This window comes from Pan paniscus, chromosome 10 (assembly GCF_029289425.2).
Source record: "Pan paniscus chromosome 10, NHGRI_mPanPan1-v2.0_pri, whole genome shotgun sequence".
NCBI classification, from domain to species: Eukaryota; Metazoa; Chordata; class Mammalia; order Primates; family Hominidae; genus Pan; species Pan paniscus.
In genome coordinates this window covers 35,815,758-35,837,706 of record NC_073259.2, presented here as the reverse complement: position 1 = coordinate 35,837,706, position 21,949 = coordinate 35,815,758, and the positions used below count along the sequence as shown (strand labels likewise).

The following is a 21,949-nucleotide window of genomic DNA, read 5'->3' as shown; positions in this document are numbered from 1 at the left end:
GTAGGTGACTCCATGCCTGTCTCTTCATGGTATGGAATTGAATGCTTGTGTCCCTGCAAAATTCATATGTTGAAGTCTAACTCCCATTGTGATAGTGTTTGGAGATGTGGACTTTGTGAGGTGATTTGGTCATGAGGGTGGAGCCTTCAGGAATGGGATTAATCCTCTTATAAGAGGAAGTACAGGAGAGCTTGCTTCTTTTCTGGTCACTGTCACATGAACACTCATAAGAAGATGACCATCTGAAAACCAGGAGACCAGACACCAAATCTGCTGACGATATGGTTTGGCTGTGTCCCCACCCAAATCTCATCTTGAATTCCCACATGTTGTGGGAGGGACTTGGTGGGAGGTAATTGAATCATGGGGGCAGATCTTTCCTGTGCTATTCTCATAATAGTGAATAAGTCTCACGAGATCTGATGGTTTTAAAAAGGGGAGTTTCCCTGCACAAGCTCTCTTCTCTTGTCTGCCACCATGTGAGATGTGCCTTTCACCTTCCACCATGATTGTGAGTCCTCCCCAGCCACACGGAACTGTAAATCCATTAAACCTCTTTCTTTTGTAAATTTGCCCAGTCTCGGGTATGTCTTTATCAGCAGCGTGAAAATGGACAAATATAGCTGGTATCTAGATCTTGAACTTCCATCTCCAGAACTGTGAGAAATAAATTTCTATTGTTTAAGTCATCTGGTCTATGGCATTCTGCTGTAGCAGCTAGAACTGACTAAGACAATTCACTTTCTAACAAATAAAAGATGTGGATTAGATGATCTCTAAGTTCCCTTCCAGATCTGAAATCCAACATGCCATAACTCTCAAAAGACATCCTCCTCAATCTGACTCTTACTTTTCAGTATCACCCAAGTAAAGATGACCTCAGCATGAAGATCTGTTGTTCTGCATTTGGTGCTTATTCAAAAGGCCAGTGAAAGAGGAATTATCAAAGAAGTGAGAAGGATATTTATGGTCTTTGAATCAGTATGTGTGACAGCTTTATGAAAGGATAAACCTCAGAGTGCCCAGTTTCTCTCATTTATGCTCAGGGGATTTGTTCTTATAAGTCCTATTAAGTAGGTAAATCCTCTGTGTATCTGAGAGAGCACAGACTAACAAACATCAATTTACTTGCTACTGTTTGCATGCTATATTCTTGGTAGATGCTTACATAATTCTTCTAGAAAATGTATCCACTGAAGCTCAAATTTAAATGCCATATTTAATTTGTTTGGTTTAAATAAACTGCACACAACAGCTTCTTCAGAGGATAGATTGCTAGGATATGAATATGAGCTTGAAAAATATCTCTGGTATGGCTAAAAAAATATAAGCTGCAGCTCTTTATTCAGTGAACTACATTAGTTTATCACACTTCTACCATACTTATATGTATGTGAAGAGAAGAATTACAGACAACCAAAATGGAATTAAGATCGACCCCACATTTAGAGATGCACAGCACATGGAATTTGAGGTCATGGAGAACTGGCCTTAAATCTCAGCTTTATTAGGAGCTTGGGCTCAATACTTAATCTCTCTTCAAGCCTCAGTTTCCTCAGCTGTGAAAAAGAAGAGGAAAGTCGGGACAATAAGAGCTACCTCATAGATGAGAGGGCATAGGAATTCCTTAATAAATGGTAGCTGTTATGATTACAAATCAACATTTGGAAGGAGAATAAATCCTCCCCATATAGTCTTGAGAGTTAAATGAAAAATTATCTCTATCCTATAGTTTTATCACCTTTATTTCTTTTATTAATTTCAAGAGGTGTTTCTTATGCAAAAATATAGCTGTGCGTGTTGCACATTTTTATTCACAGTTGCTAGGGATACACAGTCTTTTGATTTGAGCTGGGGATATCTGTTGAAAGTGAAATATTCACATGTGGCCGGAGAAGGGCAAATGAGGCTGCATCCCTCCCTTTTCTCTCAAGGGAAGCCCAGGAATTTCCTTGGAAGAGTCATTAACAGGGCCCAGGAAGACCTCTCAGGTAAGACGTTATTATCTATGCATACATCCAATCTCCTGGGACCTAAGCCATTGGGATGCTTTGCAAAGTTGAGATTCTCCATCATGCTGCAAACCTTGCCTTGGAGACAATAAACATTATTCTCTATTACTTTATGTGCACTATTGCTATTTTCATGGAGTTCCACATCTATATATAATGTTTTAGAAGTAATGAGCATGTCCCATTTCATGGGTGTTCTTGATTCAAAATCATTTAATTTAAGAACACTTAATACTAGAACTAAAGCCATAACTTCGTTTTATAACTTCTAGGCATTGTAAATTTCAATTTTCTTTAAGCTCTGAACTAATCTTCTACTGTTTGTTGAAATATTACTTATACCAGTTTATCGGTACTTGGAAGACTTAATTTCCCTGAGAATCCGTCTCTGCAGGCTCCATTTCACACGGGCACTAGAGTAGGTTAAGACGCTGCTTGTCTAGCACTTATAACGAGCAAGTATATTGAAAAGAAGCCCCGTTGTTCCTCATACCAACCTGACTGTGGCTGCCATATAAAACCTACTGAGCCATATATTTTACTCATCTTAATAAGCGCATTATAAAATGGCACTGAATTTCTTCCTCTCAGAGACAAGGAATGCTCAGGGTATTAAGAACATCAAAAGCAGAAAAAGTTAAGTAGTTGCAACAGGTGCAGATCTAAGGCAAAGAACTACATCTAGTCGTGGAATCTCAGATCAAATATGCCTGCTTTTTCCTTTCGCCCTTTGGGGTCGTTCCTCTGATAAATAATTCACAGACTGCAGTGCAAAGTAGTTTGCATACTGACAAGATTAAAAAGAATGCTTTGTCTGGGTTAAATTTACAATCTGAAACCTTCCTTTAAAATGTCAAGAAGGTAATTAATTTAAGAAGGTTTGCCAAGCAGAGTCTCCGACCCTGTCAGAAAAATTTCATTTCCTGAGGGTGAAGGGGATGTTGCATTTATCTTTCCCAAATGCCTGTTTTGGTTTCCATTTTAAGACCATTTTCTCCCTTCCTAATATGCCTTATAGCCCTTTTCTTTTTAGGCAAAAATTAACCCAGTATTCTTTCTTGGTGGATTTTTTTTTTAAGATTATCTAACACAGTCGGCAAATTACCTGTGAGTGGGGACTAAAGCACAGGTCAGACCTTTTGACACAAACAGAAGAGCATTTTCCACAGAGAGCACTCTCCCCGGCCTGAACATTCAGACAAGCATTTTGAGTAGCAGCGGGAAATGCATAAATTCAACAGCATGAAAATTTGCTTTTGGCTTAGCAAAATGCCCTGCCCCACATATGCACAGTAGTATGCATTCTTATGAATGAATGCTTATGACAATCAGTGGGGTTTTTACAGCAATTCTTCAAGCCAAGTTTACTGGTGTAAAATGTTATTAGCAATTGTGTCCCCTAACTAATCCCTGGAGGCATCACAGAAGAGATTAAACAATGCATTGCTGTTTGGAAACCTCATCCAAAAGCCCTGCATCATGTATGCGTGCACACACATACACACAGCAGAAAAAGAAAGCTGTTAATCGGCCCACTAGAAGTACATTTCAGTTCCTCTTAAAAATAGAGTTTGCCAGAGTAGCAGGGCTAAATGATGTCATCTCATTGATACTAACCGGGAAGAAATAATTTCATCTCAAATTTACTTCAAGAAACAAAGGTCAACTGAAATGTGCCAAAATGCTAAATGTGAAGAAAAATAGTTCAAAATGTATGAAGTCTGAAATAAGAATCTCACGGTTTTAAGGTGAGTCTAAATCGAGATGTGTTTAATAGAGATGCTTTTGGATGCTTAGCTGTCCTCCCTAGGTACCAACTCTTGACCCTGGTGAATGACTTGTTTGTGTGGCTACAATTCAGTTTCCTGGGATTTTCCTTCTACATCTTGTGTCATTTTGGTGGGGTCAGGATGTGTGATATCAGTTTGAGAGCTGTGTTCTCTGAGGCTTTAGAAAAACAGTCACTAGACTTTGTCACTTTGCAAATCCCTCACTCACCACCATCACACCTTGGGAAATGGCACGTGTTGTGTTTATTTTGCATGGAGTCTATACTACTAATATGTCAGTACTCAACATTAGTCTCTAATCATTTTTGATGGAGTATTTAATTGTTCTTCTTTTTAGAAAATATTGTAGTTGCTTTCAAATATTTTGGGAAGTTGTGGTAGTACAAACTAAAAATAAATATTTTCTAGTGTGTTGGTGAAAAGGCAAACACATAGCTAAAAAAGCAATTTAAGAAAACCTATATTTCTGATTAAAGATGATTTTGGAAAATTTCATGTAATTCTTCTAGTCTTTTTGAAGCAAAAGGTGAACAAGTTCCTCAGAAACTGATTTTGGAGGAATGTTTAATTTGAAGGTGATAATATTTGAATGTAGAAGGAAGTCTGTGTTGGGGAGAGGTGTTAGTTTGTTCCACAGGACACTATTAGGGAGTTGTCATGTGTTTTAATTTTCAAGCAAGAGTAGGCTGCACTTGCTCTAGTCAAAAGCATCCAGAATAGCCTTGGTTGGTATCCTTGGGTTTCAGCAAGATTGGCATTCCCTGTGTGTTAATGGAAAGCTTCAGGTGCTGTGCTGAAACCATCATTGAAGGACACAGAATAAAGTCTTCACTATATATTAATACTACGATTTCCCCTACCCTTCTCACTTCTAGGACTTCTCATTCATTACAATTTCCTCATCATCCTGTAGTGAGAGAAAAACTCAATCAGCAACCCACTGAAGAGCTTAATGATTGATCTCAGCCAAATTTCTACTTCAGTATACAAAAATATATATAATTATCACTTTAGACTAACTAGCTATTGAATAATTTTGCAGGAAATAATTGATGGGAGGCACATGAGAGTTAGCAGAAGCAAGAATAAAAATTAAATGCATAGAGAATATCCAGGCCCTAAGAAAATTTATCAAGAAGCTTTGAGTTGCCTACAGAATATTTGAATGAGGAAAATCATAGTCATAATAGAAAAAAATTAAAATACTCTGTTTCAGACATGCTCAGTTTATGGGAGTCTGTATAGATGAATGGTGGGAGCTACCAGCTAACACTGGAAGCAGGGAAGGTGAGTTGATTTCCTACTCTGTGGCTTTATAGCCAGGCTTAATTCATTAGTAAAGAATTTAGTTGATGCTTGTAATTGCGTCTAATTGTTGCTGTACCAAATGACCAACAATTTAGTGGCTTAAATTAACGTAAGTTTATTTTATAGTTCTGGAAGTCAGAAATCTGAAATGGGTCTCAGTGGGCTAAAATCAAGGTGTTGGAAGGGCTGCATCCCTTTCTGAAGGTTTTACGGAATAACTTGTTTTCTTGCTTTTTCCAGCCGCTAAGGGCTGCTTGCATTCATTGACTGTGGTCCCCTTCCATCTTTGAAGCCAGCCAGTCAAGATTTTTCACATTGCATCACTCTGACTCTGACTCTTCAGCCTCTCTATTCACCATTTAAGGACCCTTGAGACTGCATTAAGCTCCCCTGGATAATTCAGGATAATGTTACCGTCTTATGGTCAGCTGATCAGCAACCTGAGTTTCATCTGCTACTTTAATTCCCCTTTGCCATGTAACATGATTTGTTCACAGGCTCTAGGGATTAAGATGTAGAAATCTTTGGAGGACCAATTATTTGCCTACCATAGTACTTAACAAATATTTCTTGAATGAATGTCTGATTAATTGACTACAAAAAGAAGAATAAATTTTGAGAGGGAAGAGGTGGTGAACAGTATCAAATTATCTTGAAGTCAAGAAGGATGAAGACTGAGAAATATACTTGGACTTTATAACTTGGAGGACACTAGCAGTTTTTGAAAAGAATCAGCATCTTGGGGGCTCTGAAAATCAGATTTCAGGAGATTGTTTAGTGAGCTGGGCTCACAAAATGAAGACAGGGATTTAAATTGTGTTTTGAACTAAGAATAAGAAGAGCTCCAGACAAAAAGACTCAGGAGGATAGCAGAATTCCTTAGACAATATAATTACACTTATGGATCAAGGGAAAGAAGCCAATATATAGAGATATATATTTCACCTATTTCTTGAATATTTTTAATTGATAGTTTGATATATTGAGAGAAGTAAGAGGGGTTAGAACCAATATTTAAGATGAAAACCATGCCTGTGGATGAAAGGGAAGCAGGACAATCCTTTCTCTGATACAAGAGGAAGAAAGGATTATTGAAGGACTAAGGACAAATAGAAAGGGAAGAAAGATTTGAGAGCATTTAAATTAGATTATATCTATTTTATTAGTAAGTAACAGACATAGGTTCCTAAAGTCAGTGTGGAAGCTTGGGACATGGGGAGAACAGAAGAGGTTTAAAGTAGATTCTGGAGGGTGGAAGGGATAATCCTCCATGGAGATTTGAAATACTTGACCAGCAGCACTGGTGACAAAGTGAGAGAAAGTTCCGTTAAAGTGATCCTGCCATATTTTTAATTTTCCCAACAATACTCAGCCATTTATGAGGTGGATCAGAGAAAGCAGAAAGTGGGGTTTCCTAGGGTGGGAAAGACATAGCTTTGTGGTAGAGAAAGAAGGTGAGGGTACATAGCCTATTCCTGAGGGCATTGCATGAGTGGCTGATCATGCCCACCCAGTTTGGGTGTAGAAGGAAGTGATCCAGGATGGGGGTAATGAACTGAGAGGACATGGGGACTTGAAAGTGATGATAATGAAATCCTGGCTCAGGAGGAGTGAATAAGTAAGATGACAAGTGAAGAATGACAAGGAGGTGTGGAGGCAGAAAGTGCCAAGGTGTGGCTAGGCTTGTGGTGGTGGGGGTTACAATGTAATGGAGATGACAGTAATCTGAGTATCCAAGCCCAATGAATTGTGGTATTAGAGTACTGGAAGATCATCACACAAACGTCAAAGAAGGGTAAGACTATAAATAAAATGTTAAAAATTTGATGAGGCAGGAAAAGGCTTATAGAAAATGGAAAACTGGATAGCAGTAGATGGCATGGACTTTTACAAAAGAGATATAATGGAAAGATAGCTATCAAAAAAATGGTCTGGAAGCGATTGTGGGGGACGAAAAGATATCAGCCCTTTTCTCATCCCAGAGAGTTTTAAAGAAGTAACATTCATCTAATAAGTATTTAAGCAGCCAATATATAACAGACACTGGATTAGGGAGTGAACTTATAATGAACAGACAATCCTTATGTGCTTCACAATCTAGTGGGAAAAACAGACAATAAATTCAAATATATATAATCATAAATCATGGTAAGATCTATGAGGAAAACAAGCATAATCCTCAAAACAAGCATTATTTGGTTACATTTGTACTCTGATATCAGGAGTAAGGAACATTGACTCAGTCTGAACAAAAATTTAAAAACATAAACATAAGATCATTTTCTCTTTTTCTTTAAACTCTTCTTCTGTTATTCTTGGACAAACTTCAGACTCCTTAGCAGGGTCTAAAATGATTCTGAGACTGGTAGAATTGTCCAATAGAATTCATGTTTATGGTTTTTTTGAATAAACATAGAAATTGACCATCCTGATCTAAAGCTAGAAATTTGCGTTTGTCTTATCTGAGTTCCTTTCTCAAGAAACTGACCCTCAGGCCTCCAAGACAGTATTAAGTAATCGAAACTCACAAGATCACTGCATCTAGACAGTGAAACACCAGACTCTTTATTTGTCACGATTTTCTCTTTATCCTTCCCTAATTCCTGTTTTCCCTACATGTAGCTACATTCCTTCCCAGCTATTAACTCCCAATTTTAGTTGGTTGAGGAGAGGTACTTGAGACTGATCTTCCATCTTCTCTGCTGATATCACCCCATTAAAGCCTTTCTTTCCTGGCAATACTTGTTGTCTCAGTGATTGGCTTTCTGTGCAGTGAGCAATGAGATACAGTTGGAACTCCTGGTGTTTTGGTAACAAGCTTTTAAACCTCTCCAAACTTGTTTTTCCATCACTGCCCCCCTCCCCCCCGCCCGACTTCAACCTGCTTTCTTTTTGCTCCTCAATGATTTCAATCTCTTTCCCACTGCAGGGCCTGAGCATTGGACCTCCTCCAACCCTCAGGAACTCACACCTTTGCCTTCTCTTAGCCTCCTCTCTTCTTTTCAGAGAGGCCCCCATGATTTCTCTCACTATCTTATCTTTGATTTTTCTGTCTTACTTTCTGAATCTCATTCATCAGTGAGAATTGTCACTTCAGACTTTTAAACATATCCTCTCAAATCTATGCCTCCTTTGCTATCTTTACCACTACCATATATCACTTTAACCCATCACCATTTCTCATCTGTAACAATGATTTCCAGTATTATCATAAAAGACTGGTGGAAGGTCAGCTGTCCTTTTTAAAGGAAAAATTTAGAACAGAGATCTACCAACTTGTGCTCAGACAGGGGCAGACCTGTCCTTAACTCTCACCTCCCCAGCAGAGAGAGAGAACAAGGATTACAGAATACATATGCCCCATAGGGATAGTTAAATTTGTTAGGTTTTAGCATACTTAATTGTCTAGTTGCTGTGGTTCGAATGTGTCCTCCCCAAGAAAGCATGTTTTGAAAACTTAATCCGCAACGCAACAGTGTTGGGAGGTAGGGTAGGGCCTGATGAGAGGTGATTAGGCCACGAGGGCAGAGTGAATGGATTAATGCTGATATAATGAGAGTAGGTTCCTCCTGGGAATGAGTTTGTTATAAAAGGGGGAGTTCAGCTCTCTTTTATACTCTCTCACACAGACACACACACACACACACACACACACACACACACACACACACACACACACACACCCTCTCTTGCCTTTCTCCTTTCGACCATGGGATGATGCAGCAAGAAAACTTTCATTAGATTCTGGTCCCTCCATCTTGGCCTATGTAGTCTCCAGAACTGTGAGAAATAAATTTCTATTCTTTATAAATTATCCAGTCTCAGGTATTCTCTTATAACAGCACAAATGGACCAAGATACCACTGGAGAGATTGTTCTAGGACTTTTGTTTCAAATATTCTCTGGATTCAAAATGTAGCTTTGCCATATACAAATTATGTGGACTTTGACTAGTGGTTTAGATTCCTGGTGTCTCATTGTTCTCATAAAGTGGGAACAATGCCTGTTTTGAAATGCTGTTATGAGGATAGTGTAAGTGCCAAACAGAGCGCCTGGTTTATTCTTGATGCTCAATTAATGCTAATTCTTTCTATTTTGTTTTTCCCAGATCTTGCCTAGGAGACAGGGAGGTAAATCTCTGGGATTGATCCCAGGCATATTAAACCATGACAGTCACTGGCCCAAGGACTGCCCTGTGCAGTAATTCCAAATCCAATCCACACACCCTGTAAAAGATGGGGAAACTGTGTTTGGTAGTTCTCAAAAATTGAAGAACATTACACATGTGGTTACTTGTTTATACTATTGCATCATTTTTATTTCTACATTTCAAAAAATTGTATTATTTCAGAGCTGGAAGAACCTTTACAGGTAATTTTGTGGTACAGTGAAAAAAAACACTGCTTAGAAACTGGGATAAGGATTCTAGTCCCAGATTTGCAGCAAACTAGCCATGTGTCTCCTGGTGTGCACCCTACCTACCCCATTAAGTTGTTATTCCTTTGGCAGGATGAATCAAGGCTCCCATGGGGAAGCACAAGGGGAATAGGTGGTTATTATATTGACCAACTGTTAAGTTTTGTTTGGTTTAATGTTTTTAGATCTGCTCATTTTTTTTAATAGTGAGGGCAGATTTGAGTGTGAGAGATGAGGAGGTAAGTCTGGAGAAGCCAAGGGGTTTGAGGAAGAAAGATAGTGTATTATGGGGGCCATGTGATATAATCACTTCCCTTGGTCTTCTCAAGAAACTTCAATGAAGCTACATACCCTACAATAATTTTGGAAATTGATTTGTTTACTTTTAGATGTCAGGATAGGTAAAGTTGGCTTCCAGGATAGTTTCCAGTAAATTCAGGGCTGTTCCTAGGAAATGATATAGTAAGTAGGTAACTGGAATGGCAAATTAAATAGTGTATATGAAAGCACCTTAAAAGAGTATGTGGCAATGAGCTGTGTATTGTTATTCTTTGCTTCAACACTTTGACTTTGCAGATGAAAAATCTGAAGCCTAGAAAGTTCATGTGATTTGGATAATAGGATTTAACTTACTTTAGGGAGATTTTATGAAGGCTAAGATAATACACATTCAACAAATATTACCAATTATTATTATTGTTGTAATTCTGCTTCTGCTGTTGATGCTGCTGGTGGTGGTTGAAGACTATGTGGGAATGCTCTCTCTACTACGCCTTCCTTTTCCAATTGCCATGTAATTTTCACTTGAAGAGCAGTTGTTGACCTCATTTTATCACAAGTTCTGGAAAGGTAAATTTGATACAATACAGTATGGAAAAATAGGTCTGAAGCAAGATGATGCAATTTTTAAAAAGAGGAAAGAAACACTTTGATTTAATGGAAGTTATTATCTCAACAACAGTGAGAATTGTCATTTAGAATCTGCAAATGAGATATTCATTTGAATATTCATCAAACTCTGTTACTTTTACGGTCCCAACTATTCCAGGCCCTAAATTAGGCATACAGTTAGAATTTGGTCAGTGTTTGTTCATGTTCATTCATTCTTCACTTGGAAAATCTTTATTGGTTATTTTTTATGTGACAGGCACAGTGCTAGCTAACATTATTTGAGTACTTATTTTGTTTAGAACTATGTTATGAGATCATGGAGAAGGAAGCCTCCCAGAAGAGAAGACACAGTGTTGTTTACAAAGCGTACATATGAAAGACCATGCAAACAACAATAAAATATCCTCTTAATAAGAGAAAAGTGAGAGATATTGGAATGAAACAGAGTCCAGGACTATTTAGAATTGTCTATAGTTAATCCCCAAAGTCTTCCAGGAGGAGGACTCTATATAAGGGTATTGTGCAGGGGTAATGAGCATGAAACGGGGAAGGTGGGACTTTCAGGACAGGGTATTGCAAGGCATGGTAGACTATCAGCTGTATGTCCACTAGTTTTCTTTGTTTCCTGAACTACAGGGATCTTTGTCTTATATCCCTGGCCTCAGAAACATATCAACCATTTTTGCACATTTCCACCTTTTCCCTAATATCTATGTGTCTAGGACAAAGCTCCCCAAGGCCTACTAAAGAGAAACTCCCTGCTGCCTTCAACTTTGGCCAGTGCTAACACACTATTCATAAACCATTCAGGGCCTTAAGGGAATGTTACTTCTGAGACTAGCTCCCTGGGAACTGGGCCCTGATCACTGTCATTTCATTTGCCCTACTCTGTGAATCATTCAAATCATAAATGGTGGGCTCTTTGGCCTCGTATTAGTCAGGATTTTACAGAGAAATAGAACCAATAATATTTATTTACTTATCTTAAGCTATTGACTCACACAATTTTGGAGGCTGAGAAGACCCATGATCTGCTCTCTGCAAACTGAAGACCCAGGAAGCGCTCTCTCCAGAGAGCTGGAGAACCAATGGTGTAATCCCAGTCTGAGTCTGAAAGCCTGAGAATAAGGACAGGAGATTGATGTCCCAGCTCAAACAGTCAGACAGAGAAAACAAATTCTCCATTCCTCTACTTTTTTGTTCTATTTAGCTCGCAATCATTGGGATGCCCACATTGGAGAGAGCAATCCTCTTTATCTGCAGATTCAGATGCTTATCTCTTCCAGAAACACCCCTGCAGACACATCCCCAAATAATATTTAACCAGATATCTGGGCATCTTCACCGGGATCCAGTGAAGTTGATATAAACAATTAACTGTCACAGCTACGTGGGGTAAAAATATCCACATAGAATCTATATTCAAGTAGGCCTATATAAAATAGTAGAATTCCAGAGGATAATTGTTATTATATCAGGATCTTAGCGTTCACAGTCTTTCTCACATCTTTTTACCTAATACAACAACACAGTGTGTAGGTGTTGATTTCATAATCTAGATGAGGAATTTGAAATTTAGAAAGTTAAGTGATTTACCCAGAATAGCATGGATAGAAAATGATGGAGCCAGAACCTGAAACCCCTCATTGTGACTCACCATACCAGATGGCCAAACTGGATCTTTTTGAAAATGTATTTTTATTGAAATAGAAACTACATTACAACTCATATCTCAAGTGCACACCTTAATAAATGTTCATATATGAAAAAACCCATGCAAGCACCACTTAAATAAAGATATAAGGGTTCCCTTATATGCATTCTTAATACCCTCTTCCCCTCAAAGGGGACCACCACTTTCTGAATTCTCCTACCACAGGTTAGAGTTGCCTATTCTTAAAGTGTGATGAATAGAATCATGCACTACAGACGTTTTGTGTCTGGCTTTGTTGTTGTTGTTCAACAGAAGATATTTGAGATTCATCCGTGCTGGTGAGCATAGCAATAGTTTTTTTCATTGTTGTACGGTATTTCATTATATAAACATTCCACCATTGATTTATTCATTCAATTAGATGGATCTTAGATGTTGATGGACATGTAGGTTGTTTTTAGGTTTGTCCTATTATGAACTAAATTATTACAGACATTGTTGCTCATGTCTTTTAGTTGATAGATACACATGTCTCTGGGCATATACCTGAGTGGTATTGTTGGGTCATAGGATAAGCATATTTTAGCATTTGTAAATACTTCCAAGTAGTTTTCCAAAAAGGCTGTACTAATTTATATTCCTACTAAAGTACCGTATGGAAGATCCACTTACTTAATATCTCTGTGAACACTTGGTATTGCCAACATTTTTACCTTTAGATATTCTGGTGAGTGTGTAGTGGCAAACCAGATCTTGAGACAGACACTCAGTTTCATTGCACAGCACAGCCTGACACTACCTTTTTATTCTCACTCATTTTATCCACAGGAAAATTTCTCTTGGTCCTAGTCCTGGTTGAAGAGTGGGGGTTGGTGGTGGCAGGGCAGAGCTAGATCCTTCTGTCTGATTTGGCTACAACCCCTGAGCTGGATTCTAGCTCCTATATTTTAATCTTTATTGTGTAAATTTGGCAGTTCACTGGGAGAATACAGAGCTCTGTTTTCTCACTTATAAGACGGAAAGCTTGGAATAACCAGTGTAAGTTCTTTCTAGACCTTCAGATCTGTGATTTCTCTCATACCACTTTCATATATGCCCGTAAGGCATTTTGAAATCCTGGTTGGATTTTGAAATAAGGGCCTTCTAAATTCTTTGCCTTCTTTCTTCAGTTATAATGCTTAGTTACTTTTCCCAAACCTACTAACATTTTCCTTATTTATTTATTTATTTAGAGACAGAGTCTTGCTCTGTCACCCAGGCTGGAGTGCAGTGGCATCATCTCGGCTCCCTGCAACCTCTGCCTCCTGGGTTCAAGAGATTCTCCTGCCTCAGCCTCCTGAGTAGCTGGGATTACAGGCACGCAACACCATGCCTGGCTAATTTTTATATTTTTAGTAGAAAGGGGGTTTTACCATGTTGGCCAGGCTGGTCTTGAACTCCTGATCTCAGGTGATCCACCTACCTCTGCCTGCCAAAGTGCTGGGATTACAGGCATGAGCTACTGCACCTGGCCACATTTTCCTTATTTTTGATTCGACTCTGTGCTTTTTAAGTTATATAAGTTCTTAAAACTTACTCTTTTCTTCCATATTTTTGATCCAAGTGTCTTGCCTTTTCTCAATTACATCAGGCACTTTCTCCACAATGTTACTGAGCTCTTTTCTCATTGGTGACTGGTGTTTATACTGGTAACTCTAATGCCCTCTTTTAGGTACTGCTTCTATATGACATCCCTGCAACATTGGCACCATTCCGTCTTTTAGAGTCCACAAAAAGGTTGCTTTTCCTCCTTCTTTCCCTCCTGCTCTTCTTTCTTTTTGTTTTGTGCTAGTTTGTTACAACAAACTAGACTAATGTCTTCCTAGTCCCTTTCCAAACTCTCTTTTGCAACTCAGAGTAGAGGCAGTAAAATTAAATCTTCTAGATTTTCTCTTTCTGCAGAGTTCTGAGTTAGATTCTGCCAAAGAGAAGCATGGCACTAGATTTGGAAGATAGAAGAAAGGTGAAGCCATTTTTTTCTGGTGGCAGCTGCAGGCAGACATGTGAGCAGTCAGCAGATGTGAGATTTACAGCAGCTTCTAGGAGAGCTCCTGCAAATCACCTGCTTTGGTGCTGCAGTCAAGGGAGATTATCAACAGGCACTTCCAATGATTCCTATTCATCCAAATTTCCTGTAGGCCAGCTGTGGTTTTTCTTTCACCTATTTACCCTAGCTGTTCAAATGGTTGTGTGAATCCCTAATTATTAACATTATACTGTATCTTGAAATAAAAATTCCTGAATTCATCGGGTTAGGCTACTCTTACAATAAATCTCAGTGGCTTAACACAGTAAGTTCATTTTTTGACTATGCCTTACTTTAGCGAAGGGGGTGGTGGTAAAATTGGGGATGGAGATGAAGAACTGAAGCTGTTGGAGTCCCTGCCATATGCAGTATGGCTTCAGGTAGCCTTGGGGATTGGGATCCAGTTAAGAGTCAAGCAAAACGATTTCATGCTCAGGCCTAGGTTGGCACACACCATTTCCTCCCATATTCCACTAGCTAATTACAAGAGCCAGCCTTGTGGCTAAAGGGGGCTCATTTTACCACAGTTCCTTTTGCTGTGTCCAAGCTTTAGATGTAGGTGTTCCTCGTTCTCTTCTTTTTTCGTTCTGCCCATTCACCTCAAAGAGTTCTTACCTATTCTCATTACTCCAGCTCCTGTCTCTGCTTCTGGTTTCCCCTCCACCTGCAATGGCCTTTCATCTATTGTCCTGTTGAATGCCCTTTGTGTTAGTCCATTTTGCACTGCTCTAAAGGAATACTGGAAGCTGGATAATTTATAAAGAAAATAAGTTTGTTTGGCTTATGGTTCTGCAGCCTGTACAAGAAGTGTGGCACCAGCATCTGCTTCTGGTGAGGGCTTTGGGAAGCTTTCAATCATAGCAGAAGGTGAAGGGGGAGCTGGTGTGTCACATGATGAGAGAGAGAGCAAGAGAGAGAGGGAAGGGATTCCAGGCTCTTTTTAATAATCTCCATGGTTTAGTAATATCCATGGCTAGCATTTAATACATATTTGCAGAAGGAATAGATTAAAAGTACTTAATGTTTTAAATAAAGAATTTGTGTCCATATTCTAAAATAATCATCTCATGATTTTTTCTACAGTTTGCAAGATTCCTGTAGGTATTTTCTTTTTGTGCAGTTGGCTTTCATTAGTATAGGTCATTGACAAGATAAACATTCAATGCAGGTCCTCTTGACTCATAGATCTCCTGCCATATTCATATGCTCTCACTTAGATTTCATCCTCTCATTTTCTGTTCTCCTCTTTCTTCTTCCAAAGGTCCCTCCATCATCTCCCCTCTCCTAGTTTATCACCATCTTTATTGAGTCTGCAAGGTTGTGATGGCAAGAAGAGAGAAAGGAAGAGGGAGAAATTCATGGAGGAACAGGTATTTTTCCTTCATACATTGCAGTTCTTGAGCCCTCCTCTCCAACCCAGTCTGTGATTTTTAGCAGATTTTTATAAGCACTGGGTCTATTTGAACAAGCTATCACCAAGAAATATAGTTGTGGACACAAACAATGTCTAATTTGTCTAGGGGCTATTACCTTTTCTCTGAATTAATGCTAAATCAATACCCTAGTAAGTTGTCAGGGGCGTTGCATTGAAGTGATGTCTTTATAAACAAATAAACTAACATTTTATCCAGTTTCACTGAATACTCTGGTTGGCAATAGGAGAGGGGGCATGCAGAGAGATAAGGGCAAGTTGTTGTTTGCAATAATTTATAATCTACATATGAATTTGAAGTGTTGATAATTTATGCTTATGAAAAAATTGATAGAACTTTGTTTACAAAATTCTAAAATTCTGCTTTGGGTTAATTCCAGATCAAATATTTTCTGTTCATCTTCATTACTTCTCAGGCTATAATTGCACCTCATCATTAGATGTTTTTTGTTCCTATGCTTATATTTGCACATCTATTCATTCATTCTACAAATATTTAATAGGCACCTACTATTTGTGGGTCATTATAGCTTTTAGGCACACAGCAAAAGACAAAGTCCTTGCCCTCAAAAACCTTGTGTTTCAGTAAGAGAGAGGCAGTAGACAAACAAACATAATATAAGCAATAAGTGCTGCCAAGAAAAAATAAAGTGGGTTAAGGTGACAAAAGGCCAGGGAGATTATCTCTGAGAAGGTGACATTTGAGTAGACATGACTAAAGTAGAAATTAGTCACGAAGGAACCCAACAAATGGCATTCTAGGCAGATGGAGAGGCAAGCACAAAGGACTTGGGCAGGAATGAACTTAATGGAACAGATAGAAGGCCTGTGTGGTGAGAGCTGAGTTACATTCACTAACTTACATGTGTATAACTTTTTAGTTTATCTAATCTTTTCACACCCATTATATTATTTGCACTTCACAAGATAATTATTATTGCATCCATTTTACAGATGAGGAAACTGAAGCTCAAAGCTTAACCAATGACTTTTCCAAAGAGATGGAATTTGGCTTTGAATCCTAATCTCCAGACTCCACATCAAGTGCTCTTCCCTTACTTCAGAAAGTGCTATTTTAAATGCTTTTATGGCTCTGGGCTGTCTTTAGAATACTAGAAATCCTGTAGGATCACTTGCATGGGAAAGAGGGCAGAGAAGGATCAGTAGCCATGATGATCTCTCATGCCTGAATCATAGATGAGATTTGGGGACTGGATATAGGTTTCTGCCTACCTACCAGAGTTTCCCTGGGTAGTGGGATAATCTCCAGGACAGTATCCTATCAGAGGAAGAAGCTTCCAAAGGACTAGGACAGATCGTCCAAGTAGGGTTAGGGAGCAGGTCTTCAACACTCGCATTGGCACTCTGTGTGCATCCAGCCTGGAAAGGAAGCTCAGTGAAAACATATTAATTGGGATGCAGACAGACCCTGATGTCCACATGTTGCTCAGAGGACTTTAGCGCAGAGTGAGTTCTTAGAAATAAATAGATTTGTACTCCCTCCCCACTTCTTTGTTAATTAATAAAGCCAAAAATGTAGGTGATATGGTATAGATAGAAGCAGACCTGGCATGTGATTGGGTTCATTTCTTCATGAAGCATTTATTGAGCACCTAGCATCCTTTCATCAAGGAAGGTTGGGATCTAGAGGAAAACCAAACAGATTAACAAATAATTATCACATAGTAAAACTGTCATGGAAGAGGCATCTATGGAACACTACAGAAGAAAAACAAAGAAGAAATTTGCCACCCACCCACCTCTTCTGTGGTGTCTTGTTGAGAGAGTCTTCCACCCCTATTTCTGGTGAAGAAAGTACCCATTTGATGGAAATTTTCTCTCTTGGCCTTTCTCAGTGACCTACTAGAATTGAATAATTTCTGGAGTCTTTTGGACAGCCATTGATGTGTCATAAAAATGGCAAAAGCAAACTCATGGAATGGGGACTTACTGTGATAAAACACAGAAATGAGGTATAGGTGGATAGTTAAAAGTTTCCACTTTGGGTAATATTTAGGTATAAAATAGACACATATCTGTGCAGAGTGGTTGGGAAGCTGAGGGCTGGGCAGATAATTTTGAGATGTTTATTTTAGCTGTATGATTTGTATTATTTTCTGGTAAGTGGTTACTTCAGAAACACTGTACAGATTGTATTTCCTAAAGTCACACAGTTGAGAATCTATTGAGCTTGAGCAAAACTTGATGCTTATTAAATAAACATTCTAAACATTCTCTTCAATTTTGCATGATTCTTTCTAAATAACTTTCCCTACCATGGGACTGTCATACCTAACACCTCAGAGAGTGGAAATTCCAGCACTCTTGCTGTTTGTGGTCTAAATGCAGATGCACACACTGAAGCTCCTCGAAAGCTTGTCTTCCTGCCGTGTATCCTTTCAGCTTCTCTCATATTTCACCTTCCCTTTCCTCTTCCAGCTTGACCCTCCATGGGGCCATCTGTGTGACTCCTTGGAATCTCCTGTGATAAGATGTGGGTTCTCTGTCAACAGCCTTTGGACCTGGTCTAGAACTTCTAAGCCAGGAGCTGCCCCCACAGTGAGAGGCAGACAGTCCAGCCAGATTCTTTTCACCCCTATCAGATCAGACAGTTTCAAATCTTGCTGTAACACCAAATTCACCCATGGGAACCTATAGAACAAAGGGAAATGAGGAAGGTAACTTTTATTATAAGACTGTTTGGAGTCTGCAGAAATAGAATGAAGACTACAGTGGAACAGAGATCTCACAGTAACTGAGCAGGCTTTCCTGACTGTGTCCTAACAACTGGCCACTATTTTGAGGTGAAAAATGGTCTCGAGCAGAGAGATGTCTCAGATGACTATGTATACAGTTGATTCCCATTATTTGAGAAATTGGTATTTGTAAGTTTTCCTACTTGCTAAAATTTATTCATAACCCCAAGATCAACACTATTAATGCTTTCAAGGCCATTCAAGGACATGTGCAGAGCAGGAAGAATTTGAGTCATCTGAAGCACATGTTCCCAGCTGAGGTCAAGCAAGGCAATGCTCTGTCTTCTTGTTTTAGCTTTTATATTGTAAACAAGAGTCCTTTTCTCAGTCTATTGAGTGCCATTTTTTCACATTTGTGCTTACTTGTCGGTGATTTCAGTGTTTAAAATTGTCCCCAAGTGTAGTGCAGAAGGGTTGTCTATTGTTCCTCAGTGGAAGAAGACTGTAATGTGCCTTACAGAGAAAATACATGTGTTAAATAAATTTCATTCAGGCATGAGTCATGGTGCTGGTGGCTGAGTTCAACGTTAATGAGTCAACACTATAAATTAAATAAGATGTATTTAAACAGAGACACACGTGAAACAAGGTTCACAGAAGTGTGACTAGAGGCTTGCAGGAACCTAACACTGTACTTCCCCTAGGAGCAATGGTTTAGTATTTGCTTATTCAGCATTTGTGGTGACTTTATAGAAAAAGAGAAGAATGAATAATGAGAACTGAGTTGTTTTTTTTGTTTTGTTTTTTTAAAGCAGTCATTTGTAAATCTATTCATATCACATTAAGCACAGTCTGGAAAGAAAATGGTGGTATTTATACAATCTCTAATGAACACAATAAACAAATGTAATTCTTCATAAGACAAAATAATTGTTTACAACTAATTAAAGCCTACTTACCTTCATTGAGATTTAATTTATCTGTTTGCAAACAATATTAAATTTCAAGGCAAAGAAACAAAGGAAGGCCACCTCTTAATCCGCCCCTGCATTTGTGGAGAACAAAGCTATTCCATTTACCATAGAGCTTTGTGAAACATTCATAATTCATAGAAGGGGCCATCTGAAAGCATTTCCCAGAATTGTCACAAAATTCTGCCAGCTCCTGCAGTGATGAAAACGTACAGTCTTGTGAATATGATTAAGGTGCATTGGAATCTAAGAAAACCATCAATAGCCACTTCGCTCTCTTCACGCTCTTGGAATGTAGTCTCTGGAAGAAAGTCGGTTCTGACAGATGATTTCATGGTATTTTACTCAGTGTGGGATGTACTTTAGAAGCAGTATATCAAAACCTTGACCTTTATTTCATTTTTTTCTTTATTGTTGATTTAGAAGATTAAAGGCATTCCAAAATCTTTTTCTAAATGTCTTCTCATATATGCAACAAAAAGGATTCAGAAAGGATTTGACAAACAATGTAGAAGCATAAATCAGCCAAGGGGAGGATATTTGCAAATTGCTCTCCCCGTTATAATTTCATCTCATTAGGGAAGAAGGGACAGGTGGGTGTGCTAGCAGTTACAGATCACGAATTGCATTTTCTTTCTAGATTGGTGAGGGATCGTATGGTATGAAACCCCCTTCTGAGAAAACTATGCAGGTTTTTATTACACATAAAAATCCTCCTCTGGTGGATTTTTGCAGTTTACAGGAAATGTGTAAACCGAAATTAGAAACTGCTTAGCTTTTACATTTTACTGACTTCTTGGGTTTAGTGTAAAAAAAGAAAGTGAAGGGATTCATGGTACAATTTTTATTTCCTTGATGGATTAAGATGAACATATGGTCTAAAGTAAATTTGTAAAATATATGTATTTAGTCACTGATGTCTAGAATATTTGATAGACCAAGGATGAAGGCATGTGGTCTAGGAGCTGTAAGACCTAATGAGTAATATTTGTGGTCACATTTGTATAACTCTGTTGCTAACAAAGCCTGCTTTCTAAATACAGATGTCTTATGTTCAACTCTGAGGTTTTCTGACAATGAACAGGGTAAGTATAATAATCTCAGAATATGCAAGAATATGACAAGAGTATTTGCAGTCATTTAATATTATCATTTCATCATTTTAATAGCCCTGTGGAGATATCAGTAAACAAGTATTTATTCAGTGCCTTCTTTAAACAATTTTATTTTTTTTTATTGTGACAAAACATGCATAACATTTTAACCATTTTAAAGTGTACAGTTCTATGGCATTAAGAGCACTCAAAATGTTGTGCAACCTTCACCATTATCCAGTTCTAGAACTGTTTCATCTTTCCAAATGGAAACTCAGAACCCATTAAACAATAACTCCCCATTTCCCTCTCCTCCAAGACCCTAGTAACCTTTACGCTACTTTCTGTCTCTATGACTTTGCCCACTCTGGATACCTCATATTAGTGGAATCATACAATATTTATCTCTTTGTAACTGGCTTATTTCACTTGGCATGATGTTTCCAAGGTATATCCGTGTTGTAGCCTGTATCAGAACTTCATTCCTTGTTAAAGCTGAATGAACAATTAAAATTTCAAGGATCCACTAGTGTTTCAGACACTATTCTAGACCTGAGTTTCTTACTGGGAAATCTTTCTGTTTATATTTTTCCCCATGGTGTCCACACTCTGGGAACATGATCACTTTATCCTGACTCCTGGCTTCTAGACAGGACAATGTCTTTTTCTTTCTCAGGTCCAAATTCAAATGACTACTCTTTGAATAAGACTATAAATATGTAATTATCAATAATCTATACTAATCACTACAAAGTAGCATACCCAACAATGCTGTGAAATGCAATCATAGTGATGTCTTTAAACCAGTGCTTCCAAGGGGCATGTTTAATGGCATGGCAAAGGAAGTGCCACGGTACTGCATGCAGGAGACAGCTACTTTCAATTTATACCATCAGGTAGTGACTTTTTCTACTAAGTGCAATAAATCAAACTTCTCTCTCTTTCTGGGAAGAGACAGAGAGGAGCAAAGCAAACCAAAAAGATTATTCCCATGATTAAAAAAGCAGACAACCAATATTTCTCCGAGTATATTGGAAGGAGGAATCTCCATGGAATCCAAATAATAAAGATGACATATTTCAACAAATTTATAAGCAGACATTAAAGCCTGAGACCAGATACAAGGATGCAACCATCCTTATACAAAACATCGTGGAAAACACAAGAGTAGAAGCCTAACTGGGACTATGTAAAGACAAAAAATGTTCCAGCAGGCCCAGAAGAGGATTCTCTTGACCTTAATGGCTAACTTTTCATATAAGTTCCTAGAATGTAGAAACTAGAATTTGATTGCAGAGCACTATAATAATATTTGAAGTCTGTTATATTATTCCAGGCTTTATTAACAATAGAGAAAGTGTATTTTAATTACATACTATTGGCCCAGTAACTCTTCATGCATGTTTGTTGTATTCAGAAAGTCCCAAGTTAATTAATTCGTCTGGGTCAGTGTCTCTCAAACTTTAGTACATATTAGAATCACTTGAAGGGCTTGTTAAAACATAGATTTCTGGGATCCATCCCCAGAATTTCTGAATCATTGTGTGGAGTGGAGCCTGAGATTGGCATTTCTGAACAGTTCCCAGGTGATGCCAAGGCTGCCTGCCTGGGGGCCATATT

At 38.4% G+C, this 21,949-nt stretch overlaps 1 long non-coding RNA gene across 1 annotated transcript in view; it reads left to right on the top strand.

Moving 5' to 3' along the window:
- Positions 1–1,855: 1,855 nt before the first annotated feature.
- The window catches only part of LOC134728475 (uncharacterized), a 307,624-nt gene continuing 287,530 nt past the window's right edge, over positions 1,856–21,949 (top strand). Inside the window, exon 1 of the long non-coding RNA XR_010108904.1 lies at positions 1,856–1,991. This is a non-coding gene — a long non-coding RNA (uncharacterized LOC134728475). The remainder of the gene's footprint in view (positions 1,992–21,949) is intronic.